Source organism: Meriones unguiculatus, chromosome 11 (genome assembly GCF_030254825.1).
Source record: "Meriones unguiculatus strain TT.TT164.6M chromosome 11, Bangor_MerUng_6.1, whole genome shotgun sequence".
Taxonomy (NCBI): Eukaryota; Metazoa; Chordata; class Mammalia; order Rodentia; family Muridae; genus Meriones; species Meriones unguiculatus.
Window position 1 is genome coordinate 83,341,525 of NC_083359.1, and position 19,542 is coordinate 83,361,066.

Here is a 19,542-nt window from a genome sequence, read left to right on the forward strand (position 1 = left end):
GACTTACCAGAGGCACTTTTAAGCCACTGGCCCGGGGACATCGTGTAAATGCCTTCCAATCCATGTAACAGGCGAGAGGCAAACACTCAGTTTAGGCACCCTAGTAAAATCTATCAGCAGTCCCGTTAGCATGGCACTTATTAGACAGTAGTCCTCTGTGTGAGGAAGACCGACTACCCAGCGTAGTGGAGCGCATGCGCATAGCTCCAATTCTAACACCTCTATCGCTGCCCCTGGGAACCGTGCCCCAGACACCCACGTTTGCCAGGAGTTTGGCTGTTCCTACAGCATACAGGCTACCTACGAGCTTGCGGCTCAGGAGCACAGAGCATGTTCACTGTCGGACTGCAGGGGATATCACGGATCCTGCCAGTTTATGCGCCAAACCAACCAAACAACCAACCAAACAACAACAGCAAAAAACTGAGCAGAATACGTCAGGGTAGCCCCCGCACCCCGAAAAAATACGACTCCGTACTTAACCACAAAACGTAAGACAGTGAGAAGAGAGGGCTGCAAAAGTTGAGGGAAGTTGGTTGGCGAACAAGATGGCCGCTCTGGCAAACAAAGCCTTCAAAGGATTGAAAAAAGATAAAAGGAGCTCAGCGGGAGTGGAGGGGGCCTAGGAAAAACATGCATGGGCAGAGCACTGTGAGCCCATCCTAATATTTCCGGTGTAAAATTAATAATTTATTCATAAATGCATAGATATGCTAAATAGCAAAATCTATAACTCAAGTAAATGAGGTATCAGCAGGGAGTCCAACTTACTTAAAACATTTGTCAAACTATTTTAGGGCAGAATTCTAAGAGGCCAGACTAGATTGAATAAAACCTTCTCCAATACATAATCAAATGAAAATGCTTGAGACCCAGAGAACATTTTTTTTTTTTTTAAATTGGATGCTTTTCAATGCCCTAAATTTGAGCAGCTGGGTTTTTTTAAAGCACCATCCTATTCAACCTTTTGAAATGATGGATTGGCCTTTTTAATAGGAAATCTGCATTTCATTGTAAAGATGGAACACAGTGTCCTTGGCTTGCGTTCTATAGAAGTAGGCCCGCCTTTGTGCTGCATTCTTCAGCATATAGTGAGGGCTGACAATCCTGCAAGTTCACATCAGCTCTTAAGCTCCAGAGGAAAACATTCAGATGCAGACAGAGGAGGGGAGGAAGGGAGGAAGTACAGTCCTTACTTCCAAAGAAAGAGAATTAAATAGCATATTTACCTACGGTTTCTGAGGACATGGTACTAGATTATTTCATGATCACAAGGTTTAAGACTGACAAGACAGTTTCTTCTGACTGGCTTGGTAATTAAATTGTAAGACAGAACTAAACAGGGCACCAAGAAGTGAAACAATATGTCATGGGTATGTCTGAAAATCTTGGTGGTTTGGGGGTTCTGGTTCAAAAACAACAGTAACAAAAATCTTGAATCTCAAAAAGCTTACACAAAAGGCTCGGGGAGGGAGAGATATATGGAAGGATGATTTCTAAAATGTAGAGAGACTTAGCACCATCTTAATTGCTAAGTTGCTAAGTAACCTGTCAGTTCTAATAATCCACTGTCCAACCTGATAGGCACCAGCTACAGGCAGCTATGAAACTACTTGAAATGTTGCTAGTTAAATTGGGATATGCGTAAATAAGAGGCAGACGCCTGGTTCCAAAGATCTGGTGTAACGTATTAAGAATAATAACGATTTATTTGCTTGCTTATTTAAAACTTTTTTATGTATATGGGTGCTCTGGTTTCGTGTACGTCTGTGCGTCACATGGATGCTAGGAGGACAGATGAGGGCATCAGATCCCCTGGAACTATAATCATAAATGGCTGTAAGCCTCCGTGCCAGTGCTAGGACCTCTGGAAGAGCACTGGCTGTTCTTCCTAATGAATGTTGCCTCTAGCCCACCAGCAACAATTTTAATTAACAAATAAACTTAACATTGTACTTTTAACAAATGAAAATTACATAATCTTATCAATATTTTTATATTATTTTAAGTTACACTTATGTGAACATGGCAGGGTACTATTAATCATGATTTCTCCTGCTTATTTTTTTTTTTCTTTTGAAGGGTGGCTGTTAGACAAAGACAAATACAAATGACATGTGGCTTGTATGAAATTTCTTTTAGAAGCACTGAGCTCCGTGCACTTAGCATCTCCTTCCTTCCTTCCATCCACTCAGGCCCTCTCCCTTTCTGACGTCCCTGTTTCTGCCAGGCAGCATATTCCTTATTAAGCTCGGCACATTTCTGGTGTGCTTTTTCCTCTCACCTGCTTCATTACACAACTCGAAACATTTCTTACTCTTTCCATGCTGCCCCGGGTTTCCGGCATCTCACAGGCTCTCTGTCTCTCTGCCTTTTAGTTTCTTTAACAACGCTAAGGTGAAGATTTAGTTCTTCAAAGTTAATAGCTTTCTATTGTTCTTAGAGGAGTTTCCACTAAACTAATTCGACGTTTTCAAACACCTACAATTTGGCCCCCTGTGAATTTATCAAGGCTTTTCACTTTCTTTAAGAAATCTCCATTTTTAGCAGTGTGTGGTACACATCTGTAATCTCACCATTTGGGAAGCAGAGGCTAGCTTATCAGCGAGAGTGTGAGATCAACCAGCTCTACACTGTGAGTTCCAGGCTAACCAGGACAACATAGCAAGACCCTGGGTAAATGATCACAAGCAAAACCACATTTCATCATCACCAAATCCACCTTCCCTGAGACTGCACCACCTAACTTATCCTTTCAACTCCTTTCTACCACAGTCATGATGGTTACAGTTTCAGGTCAAGTCCTACTCTGCGAAGTTTCATTAGCTTGTAGCTGCCTCTGTCACCTCCTCGTCTATCCGGTTCCAGTGGATACAAAAAGTGGTATTTATTCCATTCATTTTAAGCTAGCATATCTTATGTGAGATGCTCTCGTTTTATAAATGTATTATATTCAAAAATTAGTGTGAAGGTTCATTTAGAACTCAGAGTATCCAATCGATATTATTTAAATGGACTTCCTTTGCAAAGAAAAGTGAAGTAAAGAATACTTTGGTTGTAAAAGAGACTTAAACTTTAATAATTTAAATGCCAGTATTGGGCAGACATTTTGAGGTGAAAGCATATATAAAATTTTAGAGATTTATTTTAACACCAATTCTTAGGGACACTTTTCGCATATTTTGAAAAGCTTCTGGGACTGATGTCACTTTGGTGGCATCATTCTTTTTCTCATACTTAAACAGTACTTTTTTCCCCCTTTTCTGAACACAGGAGGGTCACTAGCATTTGTCTGAGGTATCCAGGAGGAGAGAGATGATTTGTTCAAAGAGAAAAGGAACATAGGAAACCTAATGCTCTATCCCAGTAAAATGGGCAAAAGCTGGAGACATAAGAGAGGCCCAAAGGAGGGCATCTCTGCACATGAGAGTGTGGCCTGGGATGCAAGTGACCGATGGGTGCTTAACAGAGGAATCACAATGAAGAGAGGTGGAGATTATAGGATGGACATACTATATGGTCTCTGGATTCGAACTCAGAGTCAGTAGGTTTGTCAAGTATCCAGTTGTAGCCCCTAGCTTGCAAAGCACCATTAGTTAGTTGCTGGAAAGGGATATAGTGGGTATTAGGAAGCGTGCATTCACGTGGCAACTTATATGAACTGAGTTTCATAAGTTGGTTAACCATTTGAGTGGCTTTAGTTTGATTTTCTTACTCATAAGGCAACAAAACTTTTCCAGGAGATTGGCTGGAGGCTGTGAGTTCTTCCTCATTCCAGTGCCAACGAAGCATGGAACACAAGTTCCATAGCATATTTCATAAATACCATCAAATTTGATTTTAAAATATTGTTTAACATAAGGCAAGTGTTAATTTTTGACTGTCACATACTTTTAAGAATTAAACAAAAATCCATTTCTAAAAATAGTATAAGATATGGTTTTAGCTTCTTGTTGCTTTGACAAAAACACATGACCAAAAATAACTTAAAGAGAAGTCTTATGTGGGTTCACGGTTTCAGAGGTGCCAGTCCATCACGATCTTCACAGTTCACAGAGCGACAGCCAGAAAGCAAGGGCAGAGGCCTGTGCTACTGGATCTCCACTTCCTTCTCCCTTTGTTGGACTTTGACTTCCAGGCTATGTCCAGAGTGGATCTCCCCCCTTCCCCTTAGAAAACCGCCTCTGAAAACGCCCTGACGGACACACCCAGGAGCATGCCTTTCTAATCATCCAGATGAAGCTGGTAATCAAGACTAAGCACAGATGCCTGCCTGACTGGCATGACTTTTGACCACTAAGTCCACACAAAGTTTAGACTGTCAGGCTGTGTTTATTTCTTTGTTCATCTTTGGGTTTCTTTGACTTGTTAGTGATGCCTCCTTTTTCCAGAAGGAAACGGGTACTCGAGGCACTGAAGAGCCTGTCAATACCACCTACCCCACTAAGCCAATTCTTACAGAACATTATATACTTCTTTCTTTAGCTCTCACACTTTCCACATTTTTTTTGTGGATTATCTAGAATATCAGTTTCTTGGTGTTCATATTGTTTCTCTGAGCAGACTGAAGCCCCTTGAGGATAAGGACCATGCTATGCTTATTTTGTGTTTATGCACAGCTGCTATCACACTGTTGCTTAACAAACAGTTGATTGTTGGTGATATATCACGAACAAAATTTCAATATGCTTGATCTATTTACACCATTATGTTAAAATGCATTTAACCAGATGTGATATAAACACTTATTTTTCGAGCTTCAAAGATTGGTTTTTATGCAGTTTTACATATTTTAGACACATATAAATTATTACGTGAAGTTTTACCTAATTTGATTCGCAAAACTCTCATGACTTCTGGATATGACAATCCAACCACTCTTGATAACAGTGCAGAAACAAAAACACACAAGGATCCTGCTCTTTAAAAATGCCAGTTCCCTCACACACCCTAGATGAGAATGTACTATTACAATTTTCCTAAATCTATAACTCTAAATTTGTATCTTTATATTCACAGATAAGTGAAGTTCTCACACTCATTAAAGACACTTCTCTTTTTATAGCAAACGAGGGCTACTGCAGAGATCCACAACCGATTAAAATCCAGAAAATAAGTGATTGCGGGGTACCCAGGTCCAGCTGGCACATCTACAATGCCACCCCTATCTGCAAGGCTCAAGGAACATCCAAGAAGAGGGGGCAGAAAGATTATGAGAACCAAAGGAGCAGGGCAGAGAGTCTTCTAGACGTGGGGTGATGCTGCATCCATGAATCTCATCCACATTACTGCCCAAACAAGACTTATGGAGAATACTCCATGCTGCTGAAAAGAACAGTGCTTCATTGGTACAAAAAATTCTAGCATACCCATCCTTTTCTCAGATTCACACAGCAACTGCCCATGTGTATCTGTCGCCATTGTTGCCTTTGCCACACCATCAACAACCAGCTTGATAAATGTCGTCTAGACTGGTCTGTGTCTGCTCTAAGCGTTGTACCTTTCATTGGTGGTCAGCGGGGCGTTCCTCCAACAGGGCCCTACCACACCAGCAGTAGGCGCAGACTGAAGAGACGGTAGTACTATGCCAGCCAAAAACTAGGTAGTTGTCCCACCAAGCACTTGGTCCAAAAGGAGGGCAGAAGTTCCTAGACTTCCTAGTTGAAAGATTTCTTATCCCAAAACCAAAAAAAAAAAAAAAATCTAGAATCCTAGAAACTCATGAGGTACCATGGTACCTCAAATCATTACACTTTGCTTGCTCTTCAAGAAAAAAATAATATTGACCAATATTGTCTTTAACAACGTTTTATTTTTCCTTTGTTGCACTGTAGCCAGAATGTTTATAAGCAACATTATCCTGGGTATCAGGGTAAGGACCTGGGCCAAGAAAAAATGTAATGGCATTGTGAGCTAACTCAAGACTTGTAGCTTTGACAAACACAGAACAGTTCGTAAGTGTGCATTTTCATCATGTTCCTCCCCTCGTCATCCACGGTATCTTGAATGGGACATTGTATTGTATGCTAGTCACAATGAATCGAAGCTCTTCACCAGGAGCTCTGTGTCAGCTCCAAGACTGGTCTTACAGGGTAGTCAATAATATCTTCAAATGAAATGCTTTCATTTTCTGTGCATAATATTTCTAATTGTATCTTTTTGAGTCTTTGTATATAAGGATGTTCTGCCTGCAGCCCATGTGCTAGATGATCCCAGGCTACCCAGGAATGTAGCCCCACACCTCTGTAAATAACAACACTCTCATATACTCTTCCGATAAAACACTTATACATAAAATAAATGAAAGACCTGGAGGGAACAGGAGCTCCACAAGGATACTCCAAACAATGCATGGAGATATCCTAGAACCCCTGCACAGAAATGGCCCATGGCAGCTCAGTGTCCAGGAGGGTTCCCCAGTAATGGGAACAGGGACTGTCTCTGACATGAACTCATGGGCTGGCTCTTTGATCACCTCCCCCTGAGGCAGCAGCCTCACCAGTCCACAGAGGAGGACAATTAAGCCAGTCCTGATGAGACCTGATAGACTAGGGTCAGATGGAAGGGGAGGAGGACCTCTCCTATCATTGGACTTAGGGAGGGGCATAGGAGAAGAAGAAGGAGGAAAGGTGGGATTGGGAGGGGATGGAAGAAGGGGCTACAGCTGGGATACAAAGTGAATAAATTGCAATTAATAAAAATAAAATAAAAATTAAAAAAGGTTGGACACCCCTGACACTATTTCTTCCAGTAGGAATGCATTTCCACATTTGTCACTTAGCTTCAATTTGACTTGAAACTCTTACAAAACATTATACCATTGAGTATTTATAACTTTTTCTAAAAAATACTAGAGGTGTCCTTTCCTCATTTCACTTATAAACTTTCTTAGTGACCAGAAACCAGTCAGGAAAAAGACGTTGACACCACTGTCCAATATATTAATTGATTTGAAAGTGGAGAAGTCCTGACCATAGTGGGCTTGTCATGAGAAAAATTTTCCCTTTCTATTCGTCTAATACCTCTGATGTTGACTCTCTGATGTGGCCATGAATACGTATAGAGTGTGCTCATTGCCTGCATTTCCACACACTTCCTTCTCTGTCTGGCTGACCTGCCAGTCTACTGCTCCAGTTGATAGCAGAACTCTTCTCCGGTCCTCTGGCTGCTAGGAACTTGCTTTGCCTCTTCCCTTCAGATCTTCCACATGAAGTAGCTCTTTGTAATTGGCTCTGACCTTTGGCTATGTAAATATACCCCCATTCACCCCCAGACACAATTCAATGGACCCTCAAATTCAAACTACCTGTTTGAACTGAAGCGTACTGTGATTGCTAAGAACATCACAAAGGCATGGAGTGCTGTTGGAGGAGAAGCCAGGCTACTGGCGGATCTGCACTGGGGCCTTCCCCAACTGCTTCCAGGATTCCGTGTATCCAAGTCTGACCTCTCCGCAGCACTAGCATTCTTGGTCTCTACAATATTTTTCTGAATTCCATCTTATTTTCTAAGTCTCCAATTGCTTCGACTAAGTGTGTGCGTGTTATTCCTTTAACTGTAACATACACTCCAGTGTGGAAGAGCAAAGCCTTACCGTCACCTGTTTCTCTTGTCACCTGTAGCCTTCTCCCCGTTTCTCTGGCTTTGCTGCTGCACCATTCACTCTTTGAGACAAGAAACCTACCCAACAAACACTGGTTGGCTGAACAGATGAGCAGTCCCCTCTGGGCTGGCTCAGTGCTTAGCCCAGATTAAGGACTCAGAGATGATGGCTGGCTAATAAAACACTCAAAGCACCAAAGGCAGAAAGAGAGGCTATAAAAATATTGAGAATGCCAAAGCGCTGGTTTCACATGCTGTTGAAAACCAGAATCTTCTTTATTGCTATTAAAGAAGTTACAGTTATAGAGATGTACAAGTATGAAGTGAGTAATGTAAACTGCTCGTCTTTTTATATGGATCTTAATTCCTTGTTTTAATCAGAACTACACTCTGAATGGTAAGGAACATCTGTCAACCAGGGGGTTGTTTAATGGAGTTCTGTAGATTTATTCTCTGATGCTGATGAAAAATGAGTAGAGTCTCCTAATGGGCCAAGGAAATGTCACTACATCCGGGCTACCAGCTTTGGGGCCACTGGATCCATGCCTGTAGTGGGCTCTGGGATGGAACTGCATGTGGCCTATCTCCATTGGTAGGACAAAGAAAGCCAGTGGCTCTGGTCACCTCCCACCCTAGCTGGAGAAGATGCTTTGCTCAGAGTCCGTGTCGGTATCTGCTTCCTTCAAGATATCCACCTTGCCGTTCCGACACGCAACCTTCAGACTGGTGGAGCCTCGGTTCTGGATTTCACTGTGAGAATTATTTCCTGGAATTCAACCTAGCTTCTATAATTTTCCCCTTTTATAGTTGTCTACAAAGCAATTTATTCCCCTAATAACTTTTTTTTTTTCTATTTGGAGCAACTAGAAAAGGCTCCGGTTAGCAAGCGAGCACAGCGGGAATAAGCCAGTATTATCTAGTCAATTTCTATTTTTGCGCCTTACTAAAAACAGTGCAGTGGAACAAGACATTAATCAGTAACCCCCAGCAAGGAACAACATCTCCCATGAAGCACGTGCTAGCACGCATGTGTACCATGTGCTCACAGTTGTGAATGCCTTAAACTTTCCACTGAGGGTCTTTGTGTGCTTTCAGGATTTGAGATTTGAGATTCAAGGCATGAGTGAAAGGGATAGCCCTTGAGCAGCCATGTAGAACACCAATGGCAACAAATACTAATAAGAAAGGAAGAAAACGCCTAGAGCTAGGCTATCCTACAGCAGCAGCGGAACTTGTAAGTTCAATTTTCTAAAGCCAAGCTAAGTACCATGCTCAGTGTCTTGTATTTGTTTTCAGTTACTGGGAAGGATTTTTTTTTTCCTCATCATGGCACCATATGCTGCAAGCCCTTTAAATTAGCATAATTTCAAATGCTTGCTGCTTATATTTTCATTTCTTTCTGTGTTCTAAGGCAAGGCAATTTACTTTTTTTTATTTTAAAGAGAAACTTTAAAGTTTGGAACAGTGTTGGGCTTACTAGAAAAAGTGCATGACATGATTCAGATTCCTGGCATTAAAATGCAAAAACAAATAGTCTTCAATGTTAACTATTGTGGCTGTATGTTAAATCACATGTGAATATAAAAGAGGCCACAAAAGCTGAAACTATACTTACTCTGTAGCAGCTTAAAGTGCATATTAATCACACAGCCTTCCCATGCACAGCCTTTGGGTACTTGAATTAAATAAGTGTTATTTTGGCTGAGTGTACCATACATTTGTAAAAGTGCAGCTTAATAAAAGTGCTCTGTTTACAAATCCAGCACATTTTTTTTCTTTTGCTTCTCTGAGAAAATGTGGGTCAGGAAGGCATAGTACAAATAAAATCTTCTGACGAGTCCCAGAACTCAGGAGATGAATGGTTTGAAATTTCCCTCCATCATTTGTCACCACGCTGCAAACAAAAATCAAAGCTTCATTTCCCCTCTCCTCTATCATTTCAGCATAGAAACACTAAAAAGGGGGGGGGAAGCACATTAAGGAGAAAAGTGAGGGCTGGGGGGGGGGTCAACCAAATTAGTGAAGTCTCTTTAAGTGCTCTGTGGCGGCGATTGAACTGTTTTGTGTTTAACTGTCTGCTTTTTGGTCTGCTGATATTAACATAATTTGAAGAGATGTCATCTGAGAGGGAAAAGCTGATCTGACTGAGACCTACATCCTTTGTCCTTGGCTAGGTAGTTAAGAGCCTTTTTCCCAGGGAGTACAGACTCATGAAGAGGGGAAGAGGGGCCCATGTAAGTGACTTCTGAGATGCAGCCTTGGACGTTAGAGAACATTTGGCAGGCTCGTTCTAAGGCAGCTGGTCGGCTGTGCGCCACTACTGGGTCAAACATGTCTCCACAAAGAATAGGCTTTGGACAAGGGGACACGTACCAGGATGCTCCCCTCCTTTGTCAACCCTAATGATGACTGTTAGCCTACCTACTACTTTCTGGGTGAGGGGAGTGAAACACACACACACACACACACACACACACACACACACACACACACACACGTATGCTCACACTCCAAATAAAACTCAGGAAAGGACAGAGAGAAGCAAGGCAGGGGTACAAGCAGGACATTCCCGGGGAGGAACAAGTGCTCTTTGCTTCCCACGCATGCTCAGGTTGGCTAATCCATCCTCAACATTTGGGGCACAAATACACAGAAAGGGGAATCCTCATCAGGGACAGGACAAAGAAGAAATGACAAAGAAGGTTTGTAGTTGGCACATGAGGGGTTCACACAGAAGCTCTGTCACCAGCTGTGTGACTCTCTTAGTTCACCTATCACTGACTCATGCCTCATCAAGGATGTGAGGTCACTAACACCATGGGGCAGGCTACAACTTTAGGGACTCCTGACATATGTTAATTTCTATTTCCTTGAAGAAAAAAAAAAAAAAGAAAACCCTTCCCCCACCCCCATCATCTTGGCCCTTAGAAATATAGCGTTCTTCAACACATTTATGACGCTATACTTTCAAATTTTTAGGCCATTGAACTAGGAGGGGAAGATAGAGAGTCAGCTCCAAGCTCAAACGTAAATACACATTGACCATGAACAGTATCAAGCCAGAAGTGTACAAAGCAGCTAAGTCATCACCGCAGTTTAGTTAAAACCATGCCTCATGATTCAGGGAAGATATGGGAGAACTACAGAACTGTGGACTGAGTTGCAGCCACACTGAGGGAGTGAGAGTGTAAGTCTAGGCATACCTATCATTCCTCCTCCTCGCTCCTACAAGAGACCAAGGAAAGGGCTTGGAAACAAGGACAAGCTCTTAAAAGCATCCATAATTTCAGAATTAGAGAATTGTCTATTTTTCCTGACAAAGATGATCACACACACAAAAGAGGGTGCACGGGAGTCTGAAGCCCGACCAGGAAACTGTAAGTGCAGGAAGTTTTGGTTTCCTGAGGCAGATCCTCAGCTGGTCTTGCATTTCTGTTGCCCTCAAAGCTGGACTCTCTAGGTATCCGCTGTTGTCACCTTGGTCTGAGTTTTCCCTCTGCTTCCTCACAGGTTTCCCCTCATGCTTTGTTTCCTCTGTAGTACCAGCTGGACTTGATGCAGCAGGAGTGGGGACCCTGTTCTTCCTTCTGTGGATCCCCAACACTTGTAGGGTAGTTCCTGTGTCTCATATCTCCAAGCTTTGTTTCATGTACAACTGTACCTACTTACATTATTATCTCCTAGAGAATAAACTACCAATAACCCCTGATATTAATTATATAAATCATTTGAGTTCTTTAATCCTTCTATCGACAAAAGCATCGAGTGGTTCAAGGTAAAGCAGTGAAGCCCGTGGCTCGAGTCACCCCTAAGGCATTCATTGCTGTAAGTAGCTGCCTAGTCCAAGGCTGGACTTACAAAATTCTCATGTGCTTCTGAGCCTTAAGTAAAGAGACATTTAAGTCAGTGTTTCTTTAACCGCGGTCCCCGGATTCCCACAATCAATGAGTTCTTGTGACAATTTTAAGACAATTTTATTTGGGGGCATAAAGTTTATATAAAGAGCTTCCTGAATTGTCAGGGAGACTATTTTATGACTCAGAGCTGCCATTCAATGTCAGTCTGTCTGATTGCACTGGGTCAAGACTTACTACATCAGGTGAGAAAAGGAACGAGACAAACATCAATACATCAGTTATATACTATACTATACTCCAAAGGCATTGTAGCTCCATGGTGGACTGAGCCTTCATTCCAGTATTAGCAGAATGGTGGGGTCACCAGACCAGGGTACTTGGGCATGCCAATCAAGAAACAACATATGTCAGGCAGCTAACATACCTTCCTCGTTGTTAGCTAACTCAGTTCCCTAAAAGAGGCCTCCTCTCATATGATTATAATAATTGATCAGATGAAGTTTCTAAACAGTACTGCTTTGCTAGAATTTGACCTGCAGTTTTTCTTGATCTAGAACAATAAGTATAAAGTATTTATATGCTCGCATATATGTAATATGATATAGCGAATAAACCTAACATGTATGCAATCAGAATGAGAGATGGATTTCTTTTAAAGCAATGATCCTTAACCTGTGGGTCATGACCCTTTGGGGGGGTAAAACAACCCTTTCACAGGGGTCACCTAAGATCACCAAAAAATGCAGATATTGATGTTATGATTCATAACAGTAGCAAAATTATAGTTATGACGTAGCAATGAAAATAAATGTATGGTTGGGAGTCACCACAACTTGAGAAACTGTATTAAAGGGTCGCAGCATTAGGAAGGTTGAGAACCACTGCTTTAAAGAGTTTTCTGCCTGTCATTCATGCTTAGGAAACAGTGTTTAAGATTAGCATATTTTAACTTCTTTTAAAAGGGTTGTGTGTTATGCTCGTTGTCAATTTGCATTCAAAAGCAGTACAAACAAATGGCCTTGATTTAGAGTGTTCGGGGAGGGACTTAGAGATTGCTTTGGTTTCCAAGCACTCAGAGTGAGACCAAGAGGAAAAGTGCAAACTGGGTCCTCACCAAGCTGAGGCTGCGCTTTTGTGCCTGAGCAGCCTGGCATCCTGGGAAGGCTGCTCCTGCTCTGGTTTCACCATATGTAAAGCAGCGATAATCATACCCAATACCAATCTCTAAAGAGTAGGGAAACAACTAGACATGGCTCTCTGCAAACAAAAAGGCAACGGTTGGGAGGGCATTTCCATGCTTTCAGTAGGAACCCCGAAACTGTCTCAAGGACATGCATTTAATTCATACTGACATGTAATTTAACATGTGTTTATTTTTTGTTTCAAATTATCTGCCTCCTTTAATAAGCAGGGTTGGTAAAATGCTGAGTTGCCGGATCCAAAAATAGATCTCAGGAAGAATGGGGGACAATAGGGTTTCAGACACAACAAGGCTGAGCCCTAAATAAAAGAAGAGAATGAGAGAAACAGAGGAAGAAGATGAAGCCAAGAGTAGAGTTCAGAGTGGAGGAGGTAATTGCATCATCACGTTCTAACAATGGTGTGTATAGATGTCTTAAGGCCAGAGGGGCAGATGAGTTAAGAGAGTGTGTGAGGAAGAAGAGGAAAAGGCCTCAATCACTCCAACTTTTACAGGGTAAGGCGTGAGTTACAGAGTAATCACCGCACAAACTAGTGTGTAGCGTGTCGAACACCGCCAGCTATGTTTTGTGGAGGGGTGAGGATGGAAGCCTGCCTGGAGTGTGTTTAGCTGGGTTACACAGAGAATGAGGAAAGAACATGGAGGAACACAGTCGACCTGGTAAAGGCAGACATTCCCTGGAACATCTAGCCCTGAGCTTCACTTAAGAGAAACTGCACATGAGAAACAGCACTCACCTGAATAATCTAATTTTGCTAAAAAAAAACAAGCACGAAAACACTAATTTTTTCATCTTACTCCTGCTCTCTGGGACAAGTCCAGGAGGTTTCCCGAAGTCACCAGCGCATGAGATTCTGTGCAAAGTAATGGCTTCCCTGAAGCTGCAGACAGACCTTTGCAAGTGCCGGTGTGTTGTGGGAGGAGGGAAGACGCCAGAGCTCTAGTAGATGTCTCACAGTGACTGTGTGGAACAGCCACACTCTGGACTTCTGCCTTGGGAGACAGAGAGGGCAGCGAGCTAATGGACCTTCGCAGGTGAGTTCTTGCATCCGTGATGCCATTCAGTGGAGAGAACAGATTCTTTATGAGTGTGTCCCAACAGGGAACTGTGTCTCCACAAAATAATAGCTCCTGGTTGTTTTCACGGAGGGCAGAGGGCAGGGTGCCCAAAGTTCCCAGAACACGAGCTCGTCAAAGAACATTGTGGTACTGTCTTCCCCAGCTATAGACAACCAGGAAATAGCATTCGCAACTTCACTTTGTGAAGGAATTGTCATACTAAACTTAGGGAACACTACAGATTGGCACTAGTTTTCTCTGAGTGGTGAGACGCCGATGGGTTTTAAGACTTTCTACTCTAGACTTTTCTCAGAAAAATCTTCTTTGAACGTATCTTTCCATTCTGGGAAATGTGAATTTGGTAAAATTTCCAGTGTTCTAACAAGTGAGCAATCTGTTTCCTGGGATTAGGAAGGGTTGTGTTCTCTTTTTAAACCTGTCTGTCCTGGCCTCAGAGTAACAGTCTTATCTCTTCCTTTTTATAAGTTTTCCTGCAGGCTAGGTGTATTGGCTAGTTTTATGACAGCTTCGCACAGGCTGAAGTCATCTCAGAGGAGGGAACCTCAATTGAGAAGCTGCCTTCATAATAAGATCAAGCTGTGGGCAAGCCTGTAAGGCATTTTCTTAATTAGTGATTGATGGGACAGGGCCTAGCCTATTGTGGGTGGGGCCATCCCTGGGCTGCTGGTCCTGGGTTCTATATGAATGCAAGCTGAGCAAGCAAAGGGGAGCAAGCCCGTAATCAGCACCCCCTCACGGCCTCTGCATTAGCTCTTGCCTTCAGGTTCTGGCCCTGTTGAGTCCCTGTCCTGTCTTCCTTCAGTGAGGAACAGCACTATGGAAGTGTAAATCAAATAATGCCTTTTCTCTCCAGGTTGCTTTGGTCATGCTATTTCATCAGAGCAATAGAAACCCTAACTAAGATACTAGGGTAAAATAAAATTCTTAGAATTGCACAAAAACTCATCTCTCTTGTGTTCATGCATTTTTGCAGGAAAGTGTAGCATTCATAGATGGGCTAGGCTAGAGCAGTGATTCTCAACCTGTGGGTCATGACCCTTTTGGGGGTTTCATATCAGAGAGCCTACACGTAAGATGTATACAGTAGTAGAACTCACAACAGTAGCAAAATTACAGGTATGAAGTGGAAACAAAGTAATTTTATGCTGGAGGGCCAGCACAACATGAGGAACTGTATTAGAGAGCCGCAGCATTAGAAAGGTTGAGAATCCCTGGGCTAGAGGCTTGTGGTAGAAGAGCGGGCATTGGTAGATGAAGAGTTTAGATATTCTACCAAAACACTCAAGACGTTCAGAGGCCTCTTTGCACATAGGTTGAGGTGACTAGACAGAGGCAAACAGTTCTGCACTGGCATCAAGAACAGGAAGTAACGGGAGAGAACATCAAATCAGCCACAAGCTGAAGGTCTGTTTTTGGCCATATTGCAGCCCATTTTCATGATCTAAAATATGCCTTCACCGAAATGGGTTGTCCCTGATAGAAACAGGAGGGAATCTAGGCCCTTCCAGTTACCAGGGTTTTTCTCGATGTGCTTCAAAGGCTAACACAAAGACTACAGAGCCCTGGAGTAAGAGGGGCTGAACCCTGGGCTCCACCCTGCTCTACCAGAATAGCCCTGGTGTTAGTTGCTTCATGTGATGGGATTCGGTGGGAGACTGTGAGTGGATGAAGAAGGGTTCTGATGCTTCCAAACACACAAGGAGAGAGAGGAAAATCTGAGAACTCCACACTGAGCTGATGCAGAGGTTCCTTACTGCGTTAAGTTCTTTTTCGGAAATCCATCCATGCTTCAAAATATATCTGAGTAGGCAATGGAAATGCAGTCTGCCCTGAAGAGAATTTCCAAGTTGCTGCACATCAATCATGAAGAATCTTCTGCTAACATGTGGCAAGTTCTTCTGTTATTGTTGTTGTTTCCCTCCAGTTAATTTAACATCTGCCTCGTCCTCAGCAAAACATTAATTTTAGCTTAATCCCCTTTCTTCCTCTCTGGTGGTAAAAGGACCTGACTTGCTTTGAAATAAAACAGAATTGCAGTTGTGCTTTCATATGTGGGGTGGTTTCCATTTGATTATTATAGAACTCTAGAAGACCAGAATGAATTTGGTGATTAAGCTCTCCTCTGAGATCCAAAGTTTATAAAATGTAGTCAAATAAAATATACTAAAATTTATTAAATACATTGAGGAATTACTGTGTGCAAGGGGCAGGGCAAGATGTGGTCTAGTGAATGAAGCTGGTTAAGACTTTGCTTGCAAAGTTGTCTACACTCTTCAATAAGAAGGATGCTTATTCTAGGTGAGCTCAAAAGACAGAAAGGAACCACCAGCCTGGAAAAAGGTGAGAAGAGGCCTTGAAAGTTTTGAAAAAACTTTGGTCAGTGTGGGATACGGTAGAGGGTTCTTCTGGTGATGAGAACGCTAAACTAAGTTTAGACGGACTACAAGAAGCAACAGAGTTGTTGGAGAATATGTATGTCTTATGGAGATTAAGGTGGTATTAACATTAGAATGGAACCAAAGGTAAGCAGGCAGCAGAAGTACAGGAGGCCCCAGGGGCCTAGTTAAGAAGAGATTGAGTATGCGGTGACAGTGGGAATGCACCTGGAGCCAACTTCAAGAACTTAGAACAGCCCGAGATAATCAATGAGCAGGCAGGAAGTGATTAACACAGCCTGGGAAAAGATGGTGGTGGCTTAGACTACAGGGACTGGGGAGCAGAAGTTGTGTACACTTGAAAACCCGGTAGGTATTGGAGATGATGCTCTGAGATGGGCGTGAATTGATGAAGGTAAGCCAGGCATTCAGTGAGAGCCGATGGTTTCGAAAAGTGATAGAGTAATCACTCAAAAGGCTTTGAAATTACTTTGAACAGGTGGCATTTTGAGAGGAAAGATCAATTTCAGTGAACGGAAAGGGCTGTGACATCAGCAGGTAAAAATGATAAGCTCTATGGGAATTTTTTACAACAAAAGAGGAGCTAGCACAGGCCTACATCAGTGAGGTCACTTGGTGATGTCTCTCAGATAACTGCACGGAAAGCAGAACGGATGGCTTAGTGTGAAAGGATGGGAAACACAAATACATCTTTACTGACTGTGTTTGTGGACCAGCTCTCCACCAACAACTGACGCCTCTTTTGAGATTTTGGCCAGTGGAATTTTTTTTCTTTATCACATGTTTGAATGTTTAGAACTCTGCTAATGTTCTATTTAGTTCAAGTGGTTGAATGTTGGTACTTCGGCGCCATTGCCAATAATACAGTTCAACAAAACAAACCCCTAAGTAGGGCTTAGATTTTCTCTTTTTAAACATTTCTGATTCTCAGCCCAAACCAAGATCCAATTGCTGTGTCTTATGTGGGAAACAAGTGTAATCGACTGACCACCACTAAGATGACCTCAGCCCGTATACTCCATGTCCTTCTGCTAACCTGCTTTTCTGCTCAGCTTGCCGCCATGCCCCTCGCCATCTCTATTATGTGGAGGCACCACCTCTGATACACATCACCAATGTTTGATCATCTCTCTCTCTCTCTCTCTCTTTTTTCCAGAGACCAAGCCAGGGAGTTCATGTTGTTAACGAGTAATTAAGCAAATTTGAGAAACGTCATGCAGGGTTCACTTTGGGAATCCCACTTCTACTTGATATAAAGACAGGGGAAAAAAACACCAAGCTGGTTCATATTTCTTTTACCCGGTTCACCTAGACTAAATTTGCAAATCACTGTTTTCTATGTGGTTTCTACGTAAGTTTCCAGATGAAACAAGAATTTGGTTGCTCTGAATGTTTGAAACTCACTGATATTGAATCCACTGCTTCTCTGGCTTTCCCCGTCAGTAATATATTCGCCATCAGTTTAGCTCTGTGGGTACGTGATAATCCAGAATTGAAGGCACTGAAAAGGCCCTTCTACGTGACGATGCCTATTTTATGTGTTGAAAAAGCCTACAAAAAATAAGCCTTGCTTTCATCTTGCTTTCTAATGGAAGGCATAAGTAATAAATATGTAAAAACATAAAGTATTAGAAAGTTTCAGTGTTGTAGAGAAACAAATCTTGAGATGGAGGCTACAAAGCTCATATGTGTTTGTTGAACTGGGTGTGTGCTCAGGAATGCACATAATTTTAAATAGTAAAGGAAACCCTCATGAAATGGCCAATGACTGGGAGAAGGGTAAGATAGACAGAAAGGCGAATTATGCAGAGATCTGAAATAAAAGCCTTTTCTTGATAGAGGAAATGTCAGGAGTTTCACTAGCGTTAGTAGAATAAATGTGTAAGTACATAGGCAAAGGAATCCTGTTCTGAGTGTCATCCTCTTCACATGGTTACTGTGACAGTCACCTGCTTTCACTGGGACGGCTGCCTCCCCATGACTTCATTAGCAATATATCTACGCAGTTAAGGAGACAGAAGCCTGAAGTGTTGGTACTACTGTGGGACTCCCTAAAGCTAGAGATCAGACTACAGTTTTTTGGTTAAGATTTTTACTATGTAGATCAGAAATCTAATTGCATACTGCTCTTGCATTCATGCTCCCTCACCAAATAAACATTTATATTATAATCATAGTACAAGCAGTTCCTGCAACAATAAAGACCATTCCTCTGAATACTGTTGGCAAGTAGCCATATCTTCCTTGTACACCTATGAGGATAGAAATGAAGAAATTAGGGAAGAGAAGGGAAATGAAGGGGAGTAGGAGACAGATAAATGACACCATTCAATAAACTTTCACGTAATCCTACAGCTCTCTGAACCTTAGTCCTTTCCAATATGTTATAACAATATTTCCAACTTCCCACCAGTTCTGAAGTGGGGTAGAATATGCATCCAAAAAGAAGTCAGTGAGATGGCTCATCTGGGAATAATGCCCTCTGCCAAACCTGACTTCAACTCCCAGGACCCTCTTGATAGAAGAGAACCAGCCCCCACCAGATGCCTTCTGACCTCCACACACTCATGCTGCAGTGCATGTAGACACATGTGCACACGCCCTCACAAATAAATAAAATATCATAACAAGCACTTTAACAAAAATAGTTGTCTTCTCTTCCAAGGCACAATAATATTAGCACCTAAATGAAGCCTTCCTTGAAGTCATCAGGTGATGAGAGCACAATGACTGCACTGTGGTAATTTCATGTTTGCTGCTTTAATGCAATATCCCCTTATACTTCAGACCCACATTCCATCTGGCCATCCCATCTAGCCCCACGGCTTTCTCCCCCCATCTCATTTGGTAACATAATCCCTGTTCCCTCTACCATTTGATCTTCCCTGAGAAGCACTGATGTTTCTGACTTCTGTTCCGTTCCCATAGGCTTCTGTAAAGTGAGATAAGGACAACGTTTTCAAGAAATATCAACTCATCTGTCAAGTAACTCATCCTGCCACCTGTCACAAGTTTCACTGCCCTGTCCCCTGCGTACTCTTAATTGGATACTGACTCCAAGCACTGATTGTTGAGTCCCCTTCACAGGATTTTTCTCCCTCATTCTCTGTGTACCTTCCTATTAACTTCTTGTATACAGTATTTTATTCACAATGTATCTGATGACTTCCCATTGAAATCCTTTTGCATATAGCTCCCACGCTATGATTTCTGATCTATCAAAGCCTGGCATTTCAAGAAACCTCTTTCCATCCACTAAGCTGCAATGGCACAACCCTAAGGTTAAACCTATAATCTGGGCGTTTGAAGAGACAGTGCAGCTGCTACAGCTGCTGAGATGAGTATAAGGCAAACAATGATCTCATCATATTTGTTCATGCCCTTAAAAGAGTCAATCTGGATTAGG

General features: G+C 42.3%; 1 protein-coding gene across 5 annotated transcripts in view; it reads right to left on the bottom strand.

The window, feature by feature from the left end:
* Dnm3 (dynamin 3) overlaps positions 1-19,542 on the bottom strand; it is a 464,195-nt gene that overhangs the window by 130,422 nt on the left and 314,231 nt on the right. The gene's annotated exons all lie outside the window — the stretch shown is intronic.